Here is a 24,603-nt window from a genome sequence, read left to right as displayed (position 1 = left end):
AGGGTGAGATTTGGGCAAGACTGGGGGTGAATGTGTTGGTCCGGGCCTAGCGGGTACTTCAGTGGAGGTTTCATCCGGCTGAGCCCGCGAGACCCCAGTATTATGACTTACTCCACCTTAAGTGGCTACAGCCTGAGGTGCTGAGTCCCATGGCTATGCTGGATAGACTATTGGCTGATATGTTCTGGAGGGCTTTACCACCTGCTCTCTAGCAATGGATCGGCCAGGTCTCTCCAGGTAATGCCCTTGAGATGGTCGACCTGGTGGAACGCTATGAGGCTACCACCTATCCCCAGGGGTGAGACACGTGCCCTTACCAGTGGAAACCTGCTGCTGCTCAGAAATAAGAACAAGAGGGATGTCATTGTAATGTCCACAATTCACGGTAACGGCATCACCCCTGTCCCTGTGCGAGGTACCGCGGCAATGGTCCTCAAGCCCGATTGTATTGTCGACTACAATCGGTATATGGGAGGAGTTGATCTCTCTGATCAAGTCCTCAAGCCATATAATGCCATGCGCAAAACCAAGGCATGGTACAAAAAAGTTGCGGTCTACTTGGTGCAGGTTGCCATGTACAACTCTTTTGTACTGTTCCAGAGCGCTGGCAACACAGGGACATTCCTCCAGTTCTATGAGGCAGTCCTCAAGACCCTGATCTTTTCTGGCCGGGAAAGAGCAGGTGGGAGTACCTAAGGAATTGGAGGATGCCCGGATCGTTTCTGGCCAACACTTTCCAGGTGTGGTCCCCCATACTGGAAAGAAGGGACGAACACAAAAAAAATGCAGAGTGTGTTGCAGGAGGGGGATACGGAAGGACACCACTACTCAATGTGACACGTGCCCCGATCATCCGGGCCTCTGCATTATTGGTTGCTTTAGGGAGCACCACACTTCCATGGACTATTCAAAAAAACTATGTTTCTCAGACTTGAGACACCCCAAAAAAATTTTGTAGAACTAAAAATAATACATTTTAGACTTTCTAGCGTCGGTAATAATCTCCTCTGTAAATATACCCCTAACCCCCCAGATTAACACGGTAAAACAAAAAAAAACTAAAGAAAAGTGCAAAAAATGTTTGTTTTTGTCACCATACATAACAAAAAGTGTAATAGCAAGCGATCAAAAAGTCATATAGCCCCCAAAATAGTGCCAATAAAACCATCCCCTCATCCCGCAAAAAATGAGCCCCTACCTAATACAATCAGCTAAAAAAAAATAAAAAAATGACTCTTAGACTATAGAGATACAAAAAAATTCTTTTTTTGTATCCAAAAATATAATATAGTCTAAAACCTAAATAATTGTAAAAAAAATAGACTTATTAGGTATCGCCGCGTCTGTAATAATCTCCTCTATAAAAATACCCCATGACCCAATCCCTCAGATTAACACGGTCCAAAAAAAAAATTTTTAATTGTGCCAAAACAGCTATTTTTGGCACTTTTCCATTTCAATCCGTCGTTTCCGATGAAAAAACCAAGGGTTAACAGCCAAACAAAACGTAATATTTATTACCCTGATACTGCATTTTACAGAAACGCCACATTTGTGGTTGTAAACTGCTGTATCAGTAAAAGGGAGGTGCAAAAGGAAAGGACCGACATGGTTTCTGGAAGGCCGATTTTGATGGCCTTTTTTATTGACACCATGTCCCTTTAGAAGCCCCCCTGATGCCCCCTAGAGTAGAAACTCCCTAAAAGGGACCCCATCTAAGAAACTACACCCCTTAAGGTATTCAAAACTGATTTTACAAACTTAATTAACCCTTTAGGTGTTCCTCAACAGTTTATGGCAAATGGAGATGAAATTTCAGAATTTAAATTTTTGGTAACCTTACCTCACAAAAATGTAATATAGAGCAACTAAAAAACATATGTACCCTAAAAATAGTCCCAAAAAAAGCCACCTTATCCCGTAGTTTCTATAATGGGGTCACTTTTAGGGAGTTTCTACTGTAGGGGTGCATCAGGGTGTCTTGAAATAGGACACGGTGTAAATAAACCGGTCCATAAAAATCAGCCCCCCAAAACCCACACGGCGCTCCTTTCCCTTTACACCCTGCCATGTGGCCATACAGTAGTGTACAACCACATATGGGGTGTTTCTGTAAATGGCAGTTTTATGGAGTTTCTACTCTAGGGGTGCATCGGGGGGGGCTTCAAATGGGACATGGTGTAAATAAACCAGTCCAGCAAAATATGCCTTCCAAAAACCATATGGCGCACCTTTCCCTCTACGCCCTACTGTGTGGCCGTACAGTAGTGTACGACCACATATGGGGTGTTTCTGTAAACGGCAGAGTCAGGGCAATAATGATACAGTCTTGTTTGACTGTTAACCCTTGATTTGTTAGTGAAAATAATTGGTTAAAATGGAAGAATTGGTAAAAAAATGAAATTCTCAAATTTCATCCCCATTTGCCCTCACTGGAACCCCACCCTCCTTCCCTGCCTACTTGCAGCGCAATCCCTAGGCTGCAAGTCCGCAACTGGTCAACATTTTTATAGTAACATAGTTTTTAAGGCTAAAAAAAGACTTCTGTCCATCCAGTTCAGACTGTTATCCTGCAAGTTGATCCAGGGGAAGGCAAAAAAAAACTGTGAGGTAGAAACCAATTTTCCCCACTTTAGGGGAAAGAAAATTCCTTCCTGACTCCAATCAGAATAACTCCCTGGATCAACAACCCATCTCTAGTAGCTATAACCTGTAATATTATTACAATTCACAAATACATCCAGGCCCCTCTTGAACTCTTAGTGAACTCACCTTTACCACCTTTACCAGTCTCACTGCTCTTACCGTAAAGAATCTTCTTCTATGTTTGTGTACAAAGCTTCTTTCCTCCAGACACAGAGGATGTCCCCTCGTTACAGTCACATTTCCTATGGTGCAAGACAGACGACACACAGAGACAAAAACAACACAAAAGCAGAGTCGGACAGAAAAGGGTCAGAACCAGGTAATACAGTATCAAAATGAGAGAGGTTAGTCAAACAGCCAAGCCGAGATCAGAACCAGACGGGAAAAGCAGTACCAAATCACGAGGCAGAGAGTGGTCAAAAGTAAGCCGAGGTCAAATATACAAATAATCCAAATAGATAGGGATTTGCCACACCCCAGAGTTGTGTTACTACACGCCTCTACCCCGCTACTATCTCCTAAGAGCCTGTATATTGTCATCTGATGTAACTTATATTATGTCTTCACCAATATGCATCTAAAACCACGTTAAATTAAATTGTTCCTTGTAATTTTCCAGGTTTACCAGCAGGTGGCAGCAATGCATTGGCCAGGATCAAGTCCTAGTTTAGTATATCTAGACTGGAATGGATTATTCCAGCTTAGCTCCCCCTCTGTGGAGGTGTGGACTGTTCTCACATCCTTCAGCATGAGTGGAAAAGGAAGTTAGAGTCTGTGTGTAGCACACCCCCTGCTAGGGGTAGGGTGTGAGTGTGAGGAGTTCCACTGCATAGGGAAGACAGCAAGGATCTTGTCTCGGCTGAGACCTGATCACATTCCCAGACTGAGCACCTGCAGCCTCAGCTGGATGAGGAGAACCACAGACAACCTCCAGAGTTCCAGGAAGAAAGCATCCCCTGAGAAATCAGAGACCTAGGAGAAGCCATTCCTCCTCAGCTAGTCTGTCCCCACAAAGCAGAAGTTATAGAAAAGTGCAGAAGATTAGTTCCTGCCACAATTACAGAGCTACTAAGCAGACAAATTATCCTGCAAGCTCACATTTAAAGTGCAGAAGTATTTATTCCTGCCAATGATTCCTAAAACCTGCTGGGACCAAAGAACAAAGCTGTATACTGCTTGGATACAAGTTATTTTAAGTAAAGAAACGTTTGAACTTCTTCTAAAGGTCTGGACATAATTTCTCCTGCAAAATTCCTCTATTACTCCTACTATCACTACACTCAAATTTATTGCAAGTGAGCCAGGAGTCCAGCCGTACCCAGGTAGGAGACACCATTGACACAATTATCCCTACCTTATAGAGACATTATAGGTAGAGTTTAGCGGACACCTGGATGTTCGGGTTCGGCAGGTTCGGCCGAACTTAAAAAAAAAGTTCGGGTTCTTGACCCGAACTTGACCCCAAACCTCATTGAAGTCAATGGGGACCCAAACTTTTGGGCACTAAAATGGCTCTAAAATAGTCTCTTTGTTCTTTTCTATGTATGTCTGTGGGAGTTTTGTTATTTTATGTCTAAATTGGATTAAAGGCTATGTTTTAAACAGGTCGTTCCCTGTGATTACATCTAAAATAGTCCTGGAAAGGGCTAGAGGGCTGCAAAAGGCATAAAAATGTGCTTAAAGGGACACTGACAGGCCAAATCAGCATATATAGTTAGATATATGACATTGCAGGTCTTATACAGTCTTTTAAAAGCATATAAGTATCCCCCCTGTCCACCTTATAAAGAGCGAAATATAAAGTTTTATAACCTGCTTGTCCGGTCACCAATCTGCCCAAGGGGCGGCGTTTCATGTGAAAATGCGCCCAGCCAGCCTTCCCAACTGCCGTTCTGAAGCCCCGCCCAGCTCATCAATATTCACTTCGCTGGGCGGCGGCTAGAACTCTCCCCAGTCCCGATCCTGCGCATGGGCAATTCAATTGTCTATAATTAACCCCTTTGACGATGTGAGTGAGCAGCGCTCTGAAGCGCTGCTCTGAACAGTGCATGGCTGAGGCTGAGGCTGCAGCTGCCTCGAAGACGCAGGCAGGCTGTGTGTGTACGCAGGCGCGATCTAACCACGGCGGGGCGCAGGCGCAGAAGATTGGGCGATGCCCGGACAATTGAATTGCCCATGTGCAGGATCGGGACTGGGGAGAGTTCTAGCCGCCGCCCAGCGAAGTGAATATTGATGAGCTGGGCGGGGCTTCAGAACGGCAGTTTGGAAGGCTGGCTGGGCGCATTTTCACATGAAACGCCGCCCCTTGGGCAGATTGGTGACCGGACAAGCAGGTTATAAAACTTTATATTTCGCTCTTTATAAGGTGGACAGAGGGGATACTTATATGCTTTTAAAAGACTGTATAAGACCTGCAATGTCATATATCTAACTATATATGCTGATTTGGCCTGTCAGTGTCCATTTAAGAGCATGGCAACTGTTCTGCAAACCAATGTGGATAGGGAAATGACTTAAAATAACATAAAATACAGAAAAATTAAAAATAACAATCTGGATCTAGGAGTAGGAGGTTGAGGAGGCGGTGGATGGGTGGATGTGGCGGTGTAGGTTGACGTGGCGGTGTAGGTGGAAGCGGCGGTGAAGGAGGAATAGGTAGCCAACACTGATTTGTGTTATTTTTTTATTTTTTAATTGGGGTATCCCCCAAAATAATGGGACATATAACAAAATAAAACTAAGAATAAGTGCACTTGAGTACAAGAATGGATGGTTGAGGCTGGTATAAATGTCTATTTTGCACAAGGTACGTACAAGTCCTGTGGGATCCATGCCTGGTTCATTTTAATAAACGTAAGCTTGTCCACATTGGCTGTGGCCTGTGATAATGCTCTCTGCCGTGCTAAACACACGTTCACACTATACACTGGCTGCAGGGCAGGTCAACACCTCCAAGGCTGACAAAGCTTTTCCACATTTTGGTAACCCTGCCTTCTCAGGTGCTGGCGGTGCCCCAGCAGCGTTGGCGACCTCTTCCTCCTCCTCTGCCTTCGCCTTGTGCTTCCACTGTGCCCCCGCTGTCAGGTGGGAATGCTATCATCAGCGTGCGCTTGTAGTCGCGCATCTTCCGATCAGTTGCAGATGTTTTCAATAAATTTAGTTTCCTGTCAGCAATGCAGAGCAGGGGTTCATTCACGGCAAAAGGGGGTTCATGTCACCCAGCAATAGAACAGACGATTTTGAGAGATTTAGGCCCCTGTCACCCAGGCACAGCAGGGGTTCATTCACGGCAAAAGGGGGTTCCTGTCACCCAGCAATAGAACAGAGGATTTTGAGAGATTTAGGCCCCTGTCACCCAGGGACAGCAGGGGTTCATTTATGGCAAAAGGGGGTTCATGTCACCCAGCAATACAACAAAGGATTTTGAGAGATTTAGGCCCCTGTCACCCAGGGACAGCAGGGGTTCATTTACGGCAAAAGGGGGTTCATGTCACCCAGCAATACAACAAAGGATTTTGAGAGATTTAAGCCCCTGTCACCCAGGCACAGCAGGGGTTTGTATACGCCAAAAATGGTAAAATGTCACCCGACAATTGAAAATAAGATTTTTTTTCAATTTAGGGCACTAAAATTGGCACTTTTTTAAATTAAAATGGCTCTAAAATAGTCCTTGAAAATGCTAGAGGGATGTAAAAGGCAGTAAAATGTGCTTAAGAGCATGGCAACTGCTCTGCAAGCAAATGTGGATAGGGAATGAAATAAAATAACTAAAAATTACAAATTATTAACCTGCAACTCAGAGAAGGAGGTGGATATGGAGTCGGAGGTTGAGGAGGCGGTGAATGTGGTGATGTAGGTGGAGGCAGCAATGGAGGAGGAGGAGGTAGCCAACAATGTTTTTTTTTTTTTTTTTTTCGGGTAGGTAGCCACCAAAATATTGTGACAAATAAAAAAACAAAAAACAAAGAATCATTGCACTTGACTTGAGTACAAGAATGTATGTTTGATGGTGGTATAAATGTCTATTCTGCACAAGGTACAGACAAGTCTTGTGGGATCCAAGCCTGGTTCATTTTAATGAACGTGAGCTTGTCCAGGTTGGCTGTGGACAGGCGGCTGCGTCTGTCTGTAATGACGCCTCCTGCCTTGCTAAATACACGTTCAGAGAGTACACTGGCTGCAGGGCAGGCCAGCACCTCCAAGGCATAAAGGGCAAGCTCTGGCCATGTGGACAATTTGGAGACCCAGAAGTTGAATGGGGCAGAACCATCAGTCTGTACGTGTAGTCGTGTGCACAGGTACTGTTCCACCATGTTGTTCAAATGCTGCCTCCTGCTAACACGCTCCATATCAGCAGTTGGGGCCGGTTGTTGCGGCGAGGTGACAAAGCTTTTCCACATGTCGGCCATGCTAACCCTGCCTTCTGAGGTGCTGGCGCTGACACAGCTGCGTTGGCGACCTCTTCCTCCTCCCCTGCCTTCGCCTTGTGCTTCCACTTGTCCCCCGGCGTCAGTCGGGAATGCTCTCAGGAGCGCGTCTACCAGCGTGCGCCTGTAGTCGCGCATCTTCCGATCACGCTTCAGTGAGGTAATTTAGGAAGGGCAAATTGTCTTTGTAACGGGGATCCAGCAGGGTGGCCACCCAGTAGTCAGCACACGTTAAAATGTGGGCAACTCTGCAGTCGTTGCGCAGGCACTGCAGCATGTAGTCACTTATGTGAGCCAGGCTGCCCAGAGATAAGGACAAGCTGTCCTCTGTGGGAGGCGTATCGTCTGCGTCCTCCGTATCCCCCCAGCCACGCACCCGTGATGGTCCCGAGCTGCGTTGGTTGCCACCCCGCTGTGAACATGCTTCATCCCCATCCTCCTCCTCGTCCTCCAGTAGTGGGCCCTGGCTGGCCAAATTTGTACCTGGCCTCTGCTGTTGCAAAAATCCTCTTTCTGAGCCACTTCTAAAAGACTGGCCTGAAAGTGTTAGAGATGACCCCTCTTCCTCCTCCTCGTCCTGGGCCACATCCTCTTCCATCATCGCCCTAAGTGTTTTCTCAAGGAGACATAGAAGTAGTATTGTAACGCTGATAACGGCGTCATCGCCACTGGCCATGTTGGTGGAGTACTCGAAACAGCGCAACAGGGCACACAGGTCTCGCATGGAGGCCCAGTCATTTGTGGTGAAGTGGTGCTGTTCCGTAGTGCGACCCACCCGTGCGTGCTGCAGCTGAAACTCCACTATGGCCTGCTGCTGCTCGCACAGTCTCTCCAGCATGTGCAAGGTGAAGTTCCGCCTGGTGGGCACGTCGCATATGAGGCGGTGAGTGGGAAGGCCGAAGTTACGCTGTAGAGCAGACAGCCGAGCGGCTGCAGGATGAGAACGCCGGATGCGCGCACAGACGGCCCGCACTTTATGCAGCAGCTCTGACATGTCGGGGTAGTTGTGAATGAATTTCTGCACCACCAAATTCAGCACATGCGCCAGGCAAGGGATGTGCATCAAACCGGCTAGTCCCAGAGCTGCAACGAGATTTCACACATTATTGCACACCACCAGGCCGGGCTTGAGGCTCACTGGCAGCAACCACTCGTCGGTCTGTTGTTCTATACCCCGCCACAACTCCTGCGCTGTGTGGGGCCTGTCCCCCAAACACATCAGTTTCAGAACGGCCTGCTGACGTTTACCCCTGGTTGTGCTGAAGTTGGTGGTGAAGGTCTGTCGCTGACCGGATGAGGAAGTGGTAGAAGAAGAGGAGGAAGCCGAGTAGGAAGAGGAGGCAACAGGAGGCAAAGAATGTTGCCCTGCGATCCTTGGCGGCGGAAGCACGTGCGCCAAACAGCTCTCTGCCTGTGGCCCAGCCGCCACTACATTTACCAAGTGTGCAGTTAGGGAGATATAGCGTCCCTGGCCGTGCTTACTGATCCACGTATCTGTGGTTAGGTGGACCTTGCCACAGATGGCGTTGCGCAGTGCACACTTGATTTTATCCGATACTTGGTTGTGCAGCGAGGGCACGGCTCTCCTGGAGAAGTAGTGGTGGCTGGGAACGACGTACTGTGGGACAGCAAGCGACATGAGCTGTTTGAAGCTGTCCGTCTCCACCAGCCTGAATGACAGCATTTCAAAGGCCAGCAGTTTATAAATGCTGGCATTCAGGGCCAGGGATCGAGGGTGGCTAGGTGGGAATTTACGCTTTCTCTCAAAGGTTTGTGAGATGGAGAGCTGAACGCTTCCGTGTGACATGGTGGAGATGCTTGGTGACGGAGGTGGTGTTGTTGGTGGCACATCCTCTGTTTGCTGGGCGGCAGGTGCCAACGTTCCTCCAGAGGCGGAGGAAGAGGCCGAGGCAGCAGCAGAAGAGGGAGCAGGAGGGGCCTGAGCCCTTTCTTGGTTTTAAAGGTGCTTACTCGCATGTAGATGCCTGGTCATGCAGGTTGTGCTAAGGTTCAGAACGTTAATGCCTCGCTTCAGGCTCTGATGGCACAGCGTGCAAACCACTCGGGTCTTGTCGTCAGCACATTGTGTGAAGAAGTGCAATGCCAGGGAACTCCTTGAAGCTGCCTTTGGTGTGCTCGGTCCCTGGTGACGGTGGCCAGTAGCAGGCGAACTGTTTTGGCGACGGCTGCTCTGCTTTTGCACCCTGCTCCCGCTTTTGCTACGCTGTTGGCTCGGTCTCACCACTGCCTCTTCCTCCGAACTCTGAAAGTCAGTGGCACGACCTTTATTCCATGTGGGGTCTAGGACCTCATTGTCCCCTGCATCGTCTTCCACTCAGTCTTCCTCCCTGACCTCCTTTTCGGTCTGCACACTGCAGAAAGATGCAGCAGTTGGCACCTGTGTTTCCTCATCATCAGAGACGTGCTGAGGTGGTATTCCCATGTCCTCATCAGGAAACATAAGTGGTTGTGCGTCAGTGCATTCTATGTCTTCCACCCCTGGGAAAGGGCTAGGTGGTTGCCCTTGGGAAATCCTGCCAGCAGAGTCTTCAAACAGCATAAGAGACTGCTGCATGACTTGAGGCTCAGACAGGTTCCCCGATATGCACAGGGGTGATGTGACAGACTGATGGGCATGGCTTTCAGGCACCACCTGTGCGCTTTCTGCAGAAGAGTGGGTGGGAAATAATGTGAATGTGCTGGATCCACTGTCGGCCACCCAATTGACTAGCGCCTGTACTTGCTCAGGCCTTACCATCCTTAGAACGGCATTAGGCCCGACCAAATATCGCTGTCGATTCTGGCGGCTACTGGGACCTGAGGTAATAGGTTCCGTAGGACGTGAAGCTGTGGCAGAATGGCCACGTCCTCTCCCTGCACCAGAGGCTCCACCAACACTACCACCACGACCATGACCGCATCCCTTATTAGATGTTTGCCCTTATAGTTAGCGTTCACAAAGCAAAGTAAAAAGTGGTTAAGTATGTTAAAAATAATTAACCGCCAATATAAACCCTGATGTAGGGTATTGCACTCTATTATTATTTTTTTAACTCTATATGACAGCGTTTTTTGTGGCCTAAATGTAACACTCACTTATGCACGTCTTATCCCAGATGTGCAGTATATTAGAGGATTTTTTCACCCCAGTAACCAAAAAGACGTATTTCTGGCCTAAATGTGACAGTCACTTATGCACGTCTAATCCTAGATGTGCAGTATATCAGAGGATTTTTTCACCCCAGTAACCAAAAAGCCGTATTTATGACCTAAATGTGACAGTCACTTATGCACGTCTAATCCTAGATGTGCAGTATATCAGAGGCTTTTTTCGCCCCAGTAACCAAAAAGCCGTATTTGTGGCCTAAATGTGACAGTCACTTATGCACGTCTAATCCCAGATGTGCAGTATATTAGAGTGTTTTTGCACCCTAACCAAAAAGCTGTATTTCTGTCCTAAATGTGACAGTCACTTATGCTTGTCTAATCCCAGATGTGCAGTATATTAGAGGGTTTTTTCACCCTAACCAAAAAGCTGTATTTCTGTCCTAAATGTGACAGTCACTTATGCACGTGTAATCCCAGATGTGCAGTATATGAGAGGCTTTTTTCACCCCAGTATGCCAAAGCCGGATTTATGGCAGCCTGCTGGCTACAGGTTGCCTGTTAATTTCTAGGTTCCTGGCTATTTGTTGGACTACTGAATACTTACCTGATCCTGTTCCCTGACGATCCTTTGCCTGCTCCTCCTGTACTGCGCATCTGTCCTGGTATTGTGACCTCGGCTCCCACCTGACTACTCTCTTAGGACTTCTCTTGTACTTCTCTGCTCTCCTGGTATTTGACCCCGGCTTCTCCTGACCATTCTTTGCTTAATCCTTTGTACTGCGTAGCTTTCTTGGTTCTGACCCGGTCTGTTCATGTTCCGTATTTTGTCTTGTCTGTCTTCCCTGCACATATCCTAAGTTAGGGACTGTTGTCCAGTTGTCCCCTGTCATCAGGACTCGTGAGGCAAGTAGGCAGGGCCAGGGGTGAGGGTGGAGCGCAGTGGTCACTATCCTTCCCCCTGTGTGTGTGTGTGGACGTGACCGTTACAATTTCTGTCCTAAATGTGACAGTCACTTATGCATGTGAAATCACAGATGTGCAGTATATCAGAGGGTTTTTTCACCCCAGTAAGAAAAAAGCTGTATTTCTGTCCTAAATGTGACAGTGACTTATGCACGTGCAATCACAGATGTGCAGTATGTAACCAAAAAGCTGTATTTCTGTCCTAAATGTGACAGTGACTTATGCACGTGTAATCACAGATGTGCAGTATATTACAGGCTTTTTTCACCCTAGTAACCAAAAAGCTGTATTTCTTTTCTAAATGTGACAGTGACTTATGCACATGTAATCACAGATGTGCAGTATATTAGAGGCTTTTTTCACCCTAACCAAAAAGCTGTGTTTCTGTCCTAAATGTGACAGTCACTTACGCTTGTCTAATCCCAGATGTGCAGTATATTAGAGGGTTTTTCACCCCAGTATTCCAAAACTGTATTTCTGGACTTGCAGATAACCTATGCTGGTGCACTATCGTTGCATAAAATGTCTGCCGATCAGGTATTGATATTGATGAAATGAAGAAAAAAATGTTCTTTTCTAGCAGTAGTTGGCTCAGGGCAGTCTTAAAAAACTTGTGCACTGCACCCACAAAACACTTTCTCTGTAGATCGCTGAGTACATAAACCAGTTCTTGATAAGATCGCTCCCTGATCTCTCCCTTTACAGCAGCTGCAGCCTCTCCCTACACTGATCCGAGCAGAGTGACGGGCAGCGCTAAGTGACTCCAGCTTAAATAGAGGCTGGGTCACATGCTGCAGTTGGTCAATCACAGCCATGCCAATAGTAGGCATGGCTGTGATGGCCTTTTGGGGCAAGTAGTATGACCAGGGCCGGTACAAGGCAGGGGCCGAAGGAGCGGGTGCCCTGGGCGCTACCATTTGCGGACAGGAGGGGGGCGCAGGTGAAGTGCCAGCCACGGCCCCCCCTACATCATGCTGTGCCCCCCCAACTAAAATGACCCCCCCCCCCCCAAGTGAGCAGCCGCCGCCGGGCACAGGGAGATGAGCGCTTCCATTGCGCTCATCTCCATTGTAAACTGTCTGTGCCAGCGGAGGTGCAGGGGAGGGAGAGGCGTGTCCCTTCCCTTTCCTCTGATAGGCTGCAGGCAGGCACCGAAGTGGAGGAGAGGCCCCGCCCCTTAATTACTCCTGTTTACCTTTCTAAAGCTAAAGGACCTTTGATGATGTCATCACAGGTCCTGTAAGGGAACTGCACAGTGTAAAGTGTAGTTCCCAGGTTAGAACAGTGCATCTGCCAGGACCTGTGATGACATCATCTTCAACATCACAGGTCCTGCAGAATCTAGCAAAGGAACTGCACCAAAAATGGTGTAGTTCCTAGGTTTCAAAGGTACATCTGCCAGGACCTGTGATGACATCATCACAGGTCCTTCAACCCCTAACAGCAAGTATTAAAAGTTCACAAGCAGCTCTGTATTGATCCATACAGACTGGAATGGAGAGGTAAGAGGAGGTCCTCCACTTTTCATCATTTACCCCCCCCCCCCCCCACGCCCTGTTTTTACTCATTGCTCACTCATGTATACTACTTCAGACAGTTACCACTACCTCATGTACCTCACAGTGACTATAATGCATAACTGACCACATATTTCTATAAACACTGCATCTACAGTATTATACCTTCTATGTGTCACATCAATACACTGCTCTGTATATATATATATATATATATATACACACACACATACATGCACACACACTGCATATATTACACAGTATTATACATGCAATATGTACAGATATATAGTATATACCGCAGTGCACTGATATGTGAGGTATGAGGTATAATAGATGCTGTGTGTACAGATATCAGTACACTTCTGTATATACTATATATGTGAGGTACGAGGTATAATAGATGCAGTGTGTACAGATATATAGTATATACAGCAGTGTACTGATATGTGAGGTACGAGGTGTCAATACACTGCTGTATTTACTATATACCTGTACACACTGCATCTATTATACCTCGTACCTCACATATTACACTACTGTATATACTGTATACACTGCATATATTATACCCCGTACCTCACATATCAGTACACTGCTGTATATACTATATACCTGTACACACTGCATCTATTATACCCTGTACCTCACATATCAGAACACTAGGGAATATACTATATACCTGTACACACTGCATCTATTATACCGCGTACCTCACATAACTGTACACTGCTGTATATAATATACATCTGCATCTATTATACCTCTTTTGTGTGCCAGGGCTGTTTTGTAATCCCATTCCGGCCCTGATGGCATAAATTATAAAACGCAGCAGCAAGAATAGTTCATGGAACAAAGGGAGGGGCTATAAAAGGGGAATGGGGGCCCAATTTAGATTCCTGCTATGGGGCCCAGTGATTTTTATGTACGCCCCTGGCTGCAGGCACTAGGCCGGCAGCCTATCAGAGGCCGGCGCAATGACGTCATCGTGCCGCCTGAGCCTTACATTACAGCGTGGGACACAGGAAGAGGCTGCATCGCATCGCTGACACTTAGGTAAGTATAAGTGTTTTTTTTTTTTTTTTTTTTACAATAGTGTTACTGGCACATTGGGGGGGCTTATTACAAAACTGGCACATGATGATGGGGGGGACTTTATACTGGCACATGATGATGGGGGGGAACTTTATAGTGTCTGTGACTTTCAAAGTCCCACAGTCCTTTGTTCTATTGCTTTAAGTATATTCTTGTTTTGAAACAACATTGGTTCTTTCTTAAAAACGGGGGGGGGGGGGGGGGCGCAGTTTGCCATCTTCGCCCTGGGCACCAAATGGCCTTGTCCCAGCCCTGAGTATGACGCTTGTTGATTGGCTGTTTTGCAGCCTTTCAAAAAGCGCCAAACAAATAGCCGAACACCGAACCTGAACTTTTACGTAAATGTTCGGGTTCGGGTCCGGGTGCCGAAAAACCTAAAGTTCAGTACGAACCCGAACTTTACAGTTCGGGTTCGCTCAACTCTACTCATCACTATTAACTTACAGACAGAAATTGGGGTAAGTTATAACAGTAGAATAAGCCAGCCCCTAGCTAGCATAGAATTCAGTTTCTGGCGCATGGACCGCCAGAGATGCGGCTAATTTATTAATATTAATAATTATAATTTAAAAAAATTATATTAATAAATTAGGCGGATCTCACACCAAGGCAGAGGGACCAAAACTGGTATATGGGAACGCGGTCTTGATAAATGTGCCTCATTGTGTTTTTTGTATAATTCTTCACTTGCCTGTTTGTAGCACGGTACATAATAAATGGTTACGTTTGTTATCTGGGCCAATGAATAGGAAAATTCTTGGAAATGTGTAGGCAGGAACAGTTCAAACTGTTTATTATGAATGCCTGATGTCTGTCATTTAATCCTGTCATTTTCTTTTGTGTTACTGCAAAAACTGACATGGAAGTTTCACTACATATTTTTACATATACAGTTGCAAGAAAAAGTATGTGAACCCTTTGGAATGATATGGATCTTCATCGAAGTCACAACAATAGACAATAACAGTCTGCTTAAACTAATAACACGCAAAGAATTAAATGTTACCATGTTTTTATTGAACACACCATGTAAACATTCACAGTGCAGGTGGAAAAAGTATGTGAACCCCTAGACTAATGACATCTCCAAGAGCTAATTGGAGTCAGGTGTCAGCCAACTGGAGTCCAATCAATGACATGAGATGTGTTGGTTACAGCTGCCCTGCCCTAAAAAAAACACACACCAGTTCTGGGTTTGCTTTTAACAAGAAGCATTGCCTGATGTGAATGATGCCTCGCACAAAAGAGCTCTCAGAAGACCTACGATTAAGAATTGTTGACTTTCATAAAGCTGGAAAGGGTTATAAAAGTATCTCCAAAAGCCTTGCTGTTCATCAGTCCACGGTAAGACAAATTGTCTATAAATGGAGAAAGTTCAGCACTGCTGCTACTCTTCCTAGGAGTGGCCATCCTGTAAAGATGACTGCAAGAGCACAGTGCAGACTGCTCAATGAGGTGAAGAAGAATTCTAGAGTGTCAGCTAAAGACTTACCAAAGTCTCTGGCATATGCTAACATCCCTGTTAGCGAATCTACGATACGTAAAACACTAAACAAGAATGGATTTCATGGGAGGATACCACAGAGGAAGCCACTGCTGTCCAAAAAAAACATTGCTGCACGTTTACAGTTTGCACAGGAGCACGTGGATGTTCCATAGCAGTAATGGCAAAATATTCTGTGGACAGATGAAACCAAAGTTGAGTTGTTTGGAAGAAACACACAACACTATGTGTGGAAAAAAGAGGCACAGCACACCAACATCAAAACCTCATCCCAACTGTGAAGTATGGTGGTGGGGCATCATGGTTTGGGGCTGCTTTGCGGCATCAGGGCCTGGACGGATTGCTATCATCGAAGGAAAAATGAATTCCCAAGTTTATCAAGACATTTTGCAGGAGAACTTAAAGGGGTTATCCGAGTTATTTTTTTGTTCTTTCTATGTTCCTAACTGGGCAAATGTAACAGCTTTCCAATTCACTCACTTTATCTCCAGTGGCCGGTTTCTCAGATTTCACTGAGGGTCACATGACCTGTGATGTCAGCTTCTCTCTCTGCTCTGATAAAGGTCGTTTACAAGCCTGTAAACGAAATGTCACTGTGCTGGCCATGCCCCCTTCACTGCCGGCTGTGTGCTCTAGCCTAGGAATCTTAACCCCTTCAGCTGCACAGACTCAGGGCTGAAGTGTTTACTGTGTAGCTGCAGGCAGTGAGGAGACAAATGCTGGGCACAGGAGCTGAAAGAAAAGTTCTGCAGAGCATTACAGGTAGGGGGAAGATCCTGTGTGTATTAGCAGTGTCTTATATAAGTGGAACTTGTAGTTCTACACTTACAAGTTGCTGTTTTCTCCCAGCACTCAGGGCAGCTCTTGTATCCACTCCCTTAGCAGTGTCATTATACAGCTGGGACTTGTAGTCCTACACATACAACAAGCTGCAGAGTCTCCCAGCAGGCAGACATGTCACTCAGGGCAGCTCTTGTATCCACTCCCTTAGCAGAGCAGGGGGAGGGGCAGAGATTGTTTTTATTGCATGTAAACAAAGGGCCAGAAAAGAACCAGGGAAATTAGGAAATATATATATATTTTTTTGCATAAAACTTGCTTAGCTCAGTTATATATCAGATATTCAGTGCGATATATTTTTTTTTCATAACTCGGATAACCCCTTTAAGGCCATCTGTCCACCAGCTGAAGCTCAACAGAAGATGGGTGTTGCAACAAGACAACGACCCAAAGCACAGAAGTAAATCAACAACAGAATGGCTTAAACAGAAGAAAATACGCCTTCTGGAGTGGCCCAGTCAGAGTCCTGACCTCAACCCGATTGAGATGCTGTGGCATGACCTCAAGAAAGCGATTCACACCAGACATCCCAAGAATATTGCTGAACTGAAATAGTTCTGTAAAGAGGAATGGTCAAGAATTACTCCTGAACGTTGTGCACATCTGATCTGCAACTACAGGAAACGTTTGGTTGAAGTTATTGCTGCCAAAGGAGGTTCAACCAGTTATTAAATCCAAGGGTTCACATACTTTTTCCACCTGCACTGTGAATGATTACATGGTGTGTTCAATAAAAACATGGTAACATTTAATTCTTTGTGTGTTATTAGTTTAAGCAGACTGTGAATGTCTATTGTTGTGACTTATATGAAGATCAGATCACATTTTATGGCCAATTTGTGCAGAAATCCATATCATTCCAAAGGGTTCACATACTTTTTTTTGCAATTGTATATATAAATATATTAGACAGGTAGACAGGCTTGCGGACGCAGTATAGAGGCAATGACAACGTCTTTAACTTAAACAGTTCAGTGTTTTATTCACACATAAGGAAAGTGACAACAAAAAGTCAGTTTCAAGAAAAAAAACTGTCTCCTTGAGTGTGGTGTTTGTTCACACCAGGCAGCAACACATATGTCCTTGGTTTAAACAGAAGTTAAACGTGCTTTCATCCAAACAAATAGCAGGCCTTAATCCCAGCCCAAACTCTCAGGCCCCAACACAGAGACTGGCAAAGCTCCACTGTCAGATGGAGGATAATCCACCCCCAGCTGGGACTGCTGGCTGGGTTTTATATCCCTAACCAAAACCCGGCCTGGAACATGGGGAACAGCCACCCACCCTGCACTTTGGCTGTTCCCAGTAAGAGCCGGCCCGGATCAGCTTTACAGCCACGCTAAATAACCAATAGTGTCAGTCAGCACTAGCTGCCGTTGAAACTTAAAATTACCGGCTCTTACCTCACCGAGGCCAGGAACCTCGGTGACACATTTCTTCCGTCAATGACGGCCACTAGCGCTTTTCTACATACATCCCCCCTTTGTTCAACCCTGAGGGGGTGAACACCCGCCAGACAGTGTACCTGGGACAGGGCATCTGCATTTCCCTGTAACCTGCCTGCCCTATGTTCGACGGAAAACTTAAAGTTCTGTAGAGACAAAAACCACCTGGTGACCCAAGCATTCCTCTCTTCCAATTGAGAGGGGAGTGGTCGGTTGCCAGACAGAACTTTCTCCCCAACAGACAATAGCGAAGAGACTCGAGTGCCCACTTGATGGCCAGGCACTCTCTCTCTCCACTATACTGTACCTAGTCTCGGCTGGGGTAAGTTTGCGGCTCGGGAAAACAACGAGATGTTCCTCCCCATTGATGTCCTGAGAGAGTACAGCTCCGAGGCCTACTTCAGAGGCATCTGTCTGTACCACAAACTCCCTCTTTAAGTCGGGCGTACCCAACACCGGGGACCCACACAGGGCCGACTTTAAAGCGGAGAAAGCCTTTTACGCCTGCTCATTCCACTGGACCGTCACTGAATTGGTCCCTTTAAAAAGCCTGTCAATGGTGCAGCGACTGAGGCAAACCTCATATAGTATCCCACCATTCCCAGGAACGACTTTACTTGCCGAGTAATGACCGGTCGTGGCCAAATCCGAATTGCCTCAATTTTGTTTACCTGAGGTTTAATAATTCCGCGCCCAATTACATACCCCAGGTACTTGGTCTCTTCTAACCCTATTGTGCACTTTTTTAGGTTAGCGGTTTAGCCAGCTGTTACGACACTCACCGCCAGGTAGATGAAGCCGCCATTTAGTGAATAAGCCCCTTTCTCCAGAAATGCAGTTTTTAATCCAGCCGATCGTCAAACTCCCGAATGGAGCATACGAAGTGGCAACTCCCGATCAGCAATTCAGTCGAACTCCTTCCACAGCTAGCAATATACGAAAGCGCTGTCCCAATAATAAATCCCTCCACAAACGAGACCAAGCTCCGTCTTGAAAGTCAAACAGGAAAATTTTATTGAGGGCTACCCGCCCGTATTTATGCAGGTCTCCATCTGGTGGACACGCCCCTAGGGGACCAGAATGGAGACTGACACAGTACAGACATGCAGCACTACAGAGACAATACATCCCCACAATGCATCATGGTCTCCTCCTCTCTGCCCTGGAGACACCCGAGGAGTAATCCCATTATCTCTCAAGACAGAGGGAAACCACAATACACATGTGGGGACAACAGAACAGACATCACCATTTAAACATACAATGTCACAACCCTTTTCAATACACAGACATTTAACATCCCAAAATGGCACGCATTAGACCAGGAGTTCAAGTTAGTTCAAGTCCTTTGTGAACATTGAGGCCATTTAGGTTAACTAGCAGCACACTCCTCTCCTGGGTGGCCGTCCGTTCAGTAGTTCCAATCGGTATTTGGGGAAACACACAAACAGGGGCCTACGGACAGGAAATCCAGCGAAATGAAGGCAAACAGACGAACCAGCAATATAGGTCTATACAGATGGATCTGTCACACGGCTCCCCCCTTGTGGGACACTGCGGCAGACCCGGCTTGACCCTTTAGCGGGTCAACTTGGGGATGACCGGACTAGGAGGTAGCAAGAACGTCGGTTTGCCGGGACAATCCATCTGCATTCCCATTCTGCTTACCGGGTTGGTAGCTGATGGTGAAGTTATACGGTTGTAAAGCTAAACTCCACCGCAGCAGTCTACCATTGTCTCCTGAGACCCGGTTAAGCCAGACAAGGGGATTGTGGTCCGTCACAAGGGAAAATTCCTGTCCATACAAATAAGGGCTTAACTTTTTCAATGCCCAGACCAGGGCCAAGCATTCCTTCTCCACTGCCGCATAACTCACTTCTCGGGGTAACAGCTTTCTACTGAGATATGCGACAGGGTGCTCTCCTCCATCTTCCCCGACCTGGCTCAGCACAGCCCCCAGTCCATACATGGAAGCATCTGTATGGACGAGAAAACATTTGTTAGGGACTGGGGCAGCCAGGACAGGGGCATTTACAAGAGCCTGTTTGAGTGCTTGAAACGCAGCTTTACAAGCCGGAGACCACAGGACCTGCTTAGGGAGATTTTTCTTAGTCAGGTCAGTCAGGGGCTTAGCAATAGTGCTGTAGTCTGGGACAAAGCGTCTGTAATACCCTGCTGTCCCTAGGAAGGCTAACACCTGGGTCTTAGTGATAGGTGTGGGCCAGTTAGCTACTGCCTCTATCTTAGCCGGCTCCGGTCTCTGGCTCCCACACCCCACTCTGTGACCCAGGTATTGCACTTCAGCCATGCCTAGATGGCACTTCTCTGGCTTCAATGTCAGGCCAGCAGCCCGAATTTTGTCCAAAACTACCCCTACATGTACTAGGTGTTCCTCCCAGGACCCACTGTAGATCGCAATGTCATCCAGGTATGCACACGCAAATTCCTGGAATCCATCGAGAAGTCTATCCACCATACGCTGAAAGGTAGCCGGGGCATTCTTCATCCCAAATGGCATGACCTTAAATTGGTACAAGCCAAATGGGGTGACGAAGGCCGACTTGGGGATAGCATCCTCGGCCAGGGGAATCTGCCAATAGCCTTTACACAGGTCTATGGTGGTCAGATAGCGTCCCCTGGCAATACGATCTAATAATTCGTCTACCCGGAGCATCGGGTAGGCGTCAGTGGTGGTCCGCTCGTTGAGCCGCCTGTAGTCTACACAGAACCGCGTGGTCTGTCATTTAATCCTGTCATTTTCTTTTGTGTTACTGCAAAAACTGACATGGAAGTTTCACTACATATTTTTACATATACAGTTGCAAGAAAAAGTATGTGAACCCTTTGGAATGATATGGATCTTCATCGAAGTCACAACAATAGACAATAACAGTCTGCTTAAACTAATAACACGCAAAGAATTAAATGTTACCATGTTTTTATTGAACACACCATGTAAACATTCACAGTGCAGGTGGAAAAAGTATGTGAACCCCTAGACTAATGACATCTCCAAGAGCTAATTGGAGTCAGGTGTCAGCCAACTGGAGTCCAATCAATGACATGAGATGTGTTGGTTACAGCTGCCCTGCCCTAAAAAAAACACACACCAGTTCTGGGTTTGCTTTTAACAAGAAGCATTGCCTGATGTGAATGATGCCTCGCACAAAAGAGCTCTCAGAAGACCTACGATTAAGAATTGTTGACTTTCATAAAGCTGGAAAGGGTTATAAAAGTATCTCCAAAAGCCTTGCTGTTCATCAGTCCACGGTAAGACAAATTGTCTATAAATGGAGAAAGTTCAGCACTGCTGCTACTCTTCCTAGGAGTGGCCATCCTGTAAAGATGACTGCAAGAGCACAGTGCAGACTGCTCAATGAGGTGAAGAAGAATTCTAGAGTGTCAGCTAAAGACTTACCAAAGTCTCTGGCATATGCTAACATCCCTGTTAGCGAATCTACGATACGTAAAACACTAAACAAGAATGGATTTCATGGGAGGATACCACAGAGGAAGCCACTGCTGTCCAAAAAAAACATTGCTGCACGTTTACAGTTTGCACAGGAGCACGTGGATGTTCCATAGCAGTAATGGCAAAATATTCTGTGGACAGATGAAACCAAAGTTGAGTTGTTTGGAAGAAACACACAACACTATGTGTGGAAAAAAGAGGCACAGCACACCAACATCAAAACCTCATCCCAACTGTGAAGTATGGTGGTGGGGCATCATGGTTTGGGGCTGCTTTGCGGCATCAGGGCCTGGACGGATTGCTATCATCGAAGGAAAAATGAATTCCCAAGTTTATCAAGACATTTTGCAGGAGAACTTAAAGGGGTTATCCGAGTTATTTTTTTGTTCTTTCTATGTTCCTAACTGGGCAAATGTAACAGCTTTCCAATTCACTCACTTTATCTCCAGTGGCCGGTTTCTCAGATTTCACTGAGGGTCACATGACCTGTGATGTCAGCTTCTCTCTCTGCTCTGATAAAGGTCGTTTACAAGCCTGTAAACGAAATGTCACTGTGCTGGCCATGCCCCCTTCACTGCCGGCTGTGTGCTCTAGCCTAGGAATCTTAACCCCTTCAGCTGCACAGACTCAGGGCTGAAGTGTTTACTGTGTAGCTGCAGGCAGTGAGGAGACAAATGCTGGGCACAGGAGCTGAAAGAAAAGTTCTGCAGAGCATTACAGGTAGGGGGAAGATCCTGTGTGTATTAGCAGTGTCTTATATAAGTGGAACTTGTAGTTCTACACTTACAAGTTGCTGTTTTCTCCCAGCACTCAGGGCAGCTCTTGTATCCACTCCCTTAGCAGTGTCATTATACAGCTGGGACTTGTAGTCCTACACATACAACAAGCTGCAGAGTCTCCCAGCAGGCAGACATGTCACTCAGGGCAGCTCTTGTATCCACTCCCTTAGCAGAGCAGGGGGAGGGGCAGAGATTGTTTTTATTGCATGTAAACAAAGGGCCAGAAAAGAACCAGGGAAATTAGGAAATATATATATATTTTTTTGCATAAAACTTGCTTAGCTCAGTTATATATCAGATATTCAGTGCGATATATTTTTTTTTCATAACTCGGATAACCCCTTTAAGGCCATCTGTCCACCAGCTGAAGCTCAACAGAAGATGGGTGTTGCAACAAGACAACGACCCAAAGCACAGAAGTAAATCAACAACAGAATGGCTTAAACAGAAGAAAATACGCCTTCTGGAGTGGCCCAGTCAGAGTCCTGACCTCAACCCGATTGAGATGCTGTGGCATGACCTCAAGAAAGCGATTCACACCAGACATCCCAAGAATATTGCTGAACTGAAATAGTTCTGTAAAGAGGAATGGTCAAGAATTACTCCTGAACGTTGTGCACATCTGATCTGCAACTACAGGAAACGTTTGGTTGAAGTTATTGCTGCCAAAGGAGGTTCAACCAGTTATTAAATCCAAGGGTTCACATACTTTTTCCACCTGCACTGTGAATGATTACATGGTGTGTTCAATAAAAACATGGTAACATTTAATTCTTTGTGTGTTATTAGTTTAAGCAGACTGTGAATGTCTATTGTTGTGACTTATATGAAGATCAGATCACATTTTATGGCCAATTTGTGCAGAAATCCATATCATTCCAAAGGGTTCACATACTTTTTTTTGCAATTGTATATATAAATATATTAGACAGGTAGACAGGCTTGCGGACGCAGTATAGAGGCAATGACAACGTCTTTAACTTAAACAGTTCAGTGTTTTATTCACACATAAGGAAAGTGACAACAAAAAGTCAGTTTCAAGAAAAAAAACTGTCTCCTTGAGTGTGGTGTTTGTTCACACCAGGCAGCAACACATATGTCCTTGGTTTAAACAGAAGTTAAACGTGCTTTCATCCAAACAAATAGCAGGCCTTAATCCCAGCCCAAACTCTCAGGCCCCAACACAGAGACTGGCAAAGCTCCACTGTCAGATGGAGGATAATCCACCCCCAGCTGGGACTGCTGGCTGGGTTTTATATCCCTAACCAAAACCCGGCCTGGAACATGGGGAACAGCCACCCACCCTGCACTTTGGCTGTTCCCAGTAAGAGCCGGCCCGGATCAGCTTTACAGCCACGCTAAATAACCAATAGTGTCAGTCAGCACTAGCTGCCGTTGAAACTTAAAATTACCGGCTCTTACCTCACCGAGGCCAGGAACCTCGGTGACACATTTCTTCCGTCAATGACGGCCACTAGCGCTTTTCTACATACATCCCCCCTTTGTTCAACCCTGAGGGGGTGAACACCCGCCAGACAGTGTACCTGGGACAGGGCATCTGCATTTCCCTGTAACCTGCCTGCCCTATGTTCGACGGAAAACTTAAAGTTCTGTAGAGACAAAAACCACCTGGTGACCCAAGCATTCCTCTCTTCCAATTGAGAGGGGAGTGGTCGGTTGCCAGACAGAACTTTCTCCCCAACAGACAATAGCGAAGAGACTCGAGTGCCCACTTGATGGCCAGGCACTCTCTCTCTCCACTATACTGTACCTAGTCTCGGCTGGGGTAAGTTTGCGGCTCGGGAAAACAACGAGATGTTCCTCCCCATTGATGTCCTGAGAGAGTACAGCTCCGAGGCCTACTTCAGAGGCATCTGTCTGTACCACAAACTCCCTCTTTAAGTCGGGCGTACCCAACACCGGGGACCCACACAGGGCCGACTTTAAAGCGGAGAAAGCCTTTTACGCCTGCTCATTCCACTGGACCGTCACTGAATTGGTCCCTTTAAAAAGCCTGTCAATGGTGCAGCGACTGAGGCAAACCTCATATAGTATCCCACCATTCCCAGGAACGACTTTACTTGCCGAGTAATGACCGGTCGTGGCCAAATCCGAATTGCCTCAATTTTGTTTACCTGAGGTTTAATAATTCCGCGCCCAATTACATACCCCAGGTACTTGGTCTCTTCTAACCCTATTGTGCACTTTTTTAGGTTAGCGGTTTAGCCAGCTGTTACGACACTCACCGCCAGGTAGATGAAGCCGCCATTTAGTGAATAAGCCCCTTTCTCCAGAAATGCAGTTTTTAATCCAGCCGATCGTCAAACTCCCGAATGGAGCATACGAAGTGGCAACTCCCGATCAGCAATTCAGTCGAACTCCTTCCACAGCTAGCAATATACGAAAGCGCTGTCCCAATAATAAATCCCTCCACAAACGAGACCAAGCTCCGTCTTGAAAGTCAAACAGGAAAATTTTATTGAGGGCTACCCGCCCGTATTTATGCAGGTCTCCATCTGGTGGACACGCCCCTAGGGGACCAGAATGGAGACTGACACAGTACAGACATGCAGCACTACAGAGACAATACATCCCCACAATGCATCATGGTCTCCTCCTCTCTGCCCTGGAGACACCGAGGAGTAATCCCATTATCTCTCAAGACAGAGGGAAACCACAATACACATGTGGGGACAACAGAACAGACATCACCATTTAAACATACAATGTCACAACCCTTTTCAATACACAGACATTTAACATCCCAAAATGGCACGCATTAGACCAGGAGTTCAAGTTAGTTCAAG

This window comes from Bufo bufo, chromosome 6 (assembly GCF_905171765.1).
Source record: "Bufo bufo chromosome 6, aBufBuf1.1, whole genome shotgun sequence".
NCBI classification, from domain to species: Eukaryota; Metazoa; Chordata; class Amphibia; order Anura; family Bufonidae; genus Bufo; species Bufo bufo.
The sequence above is the reverse complement of the archived record's forward strand: the minus strand, read 5'-3'. Positions refer to the sequence as shown.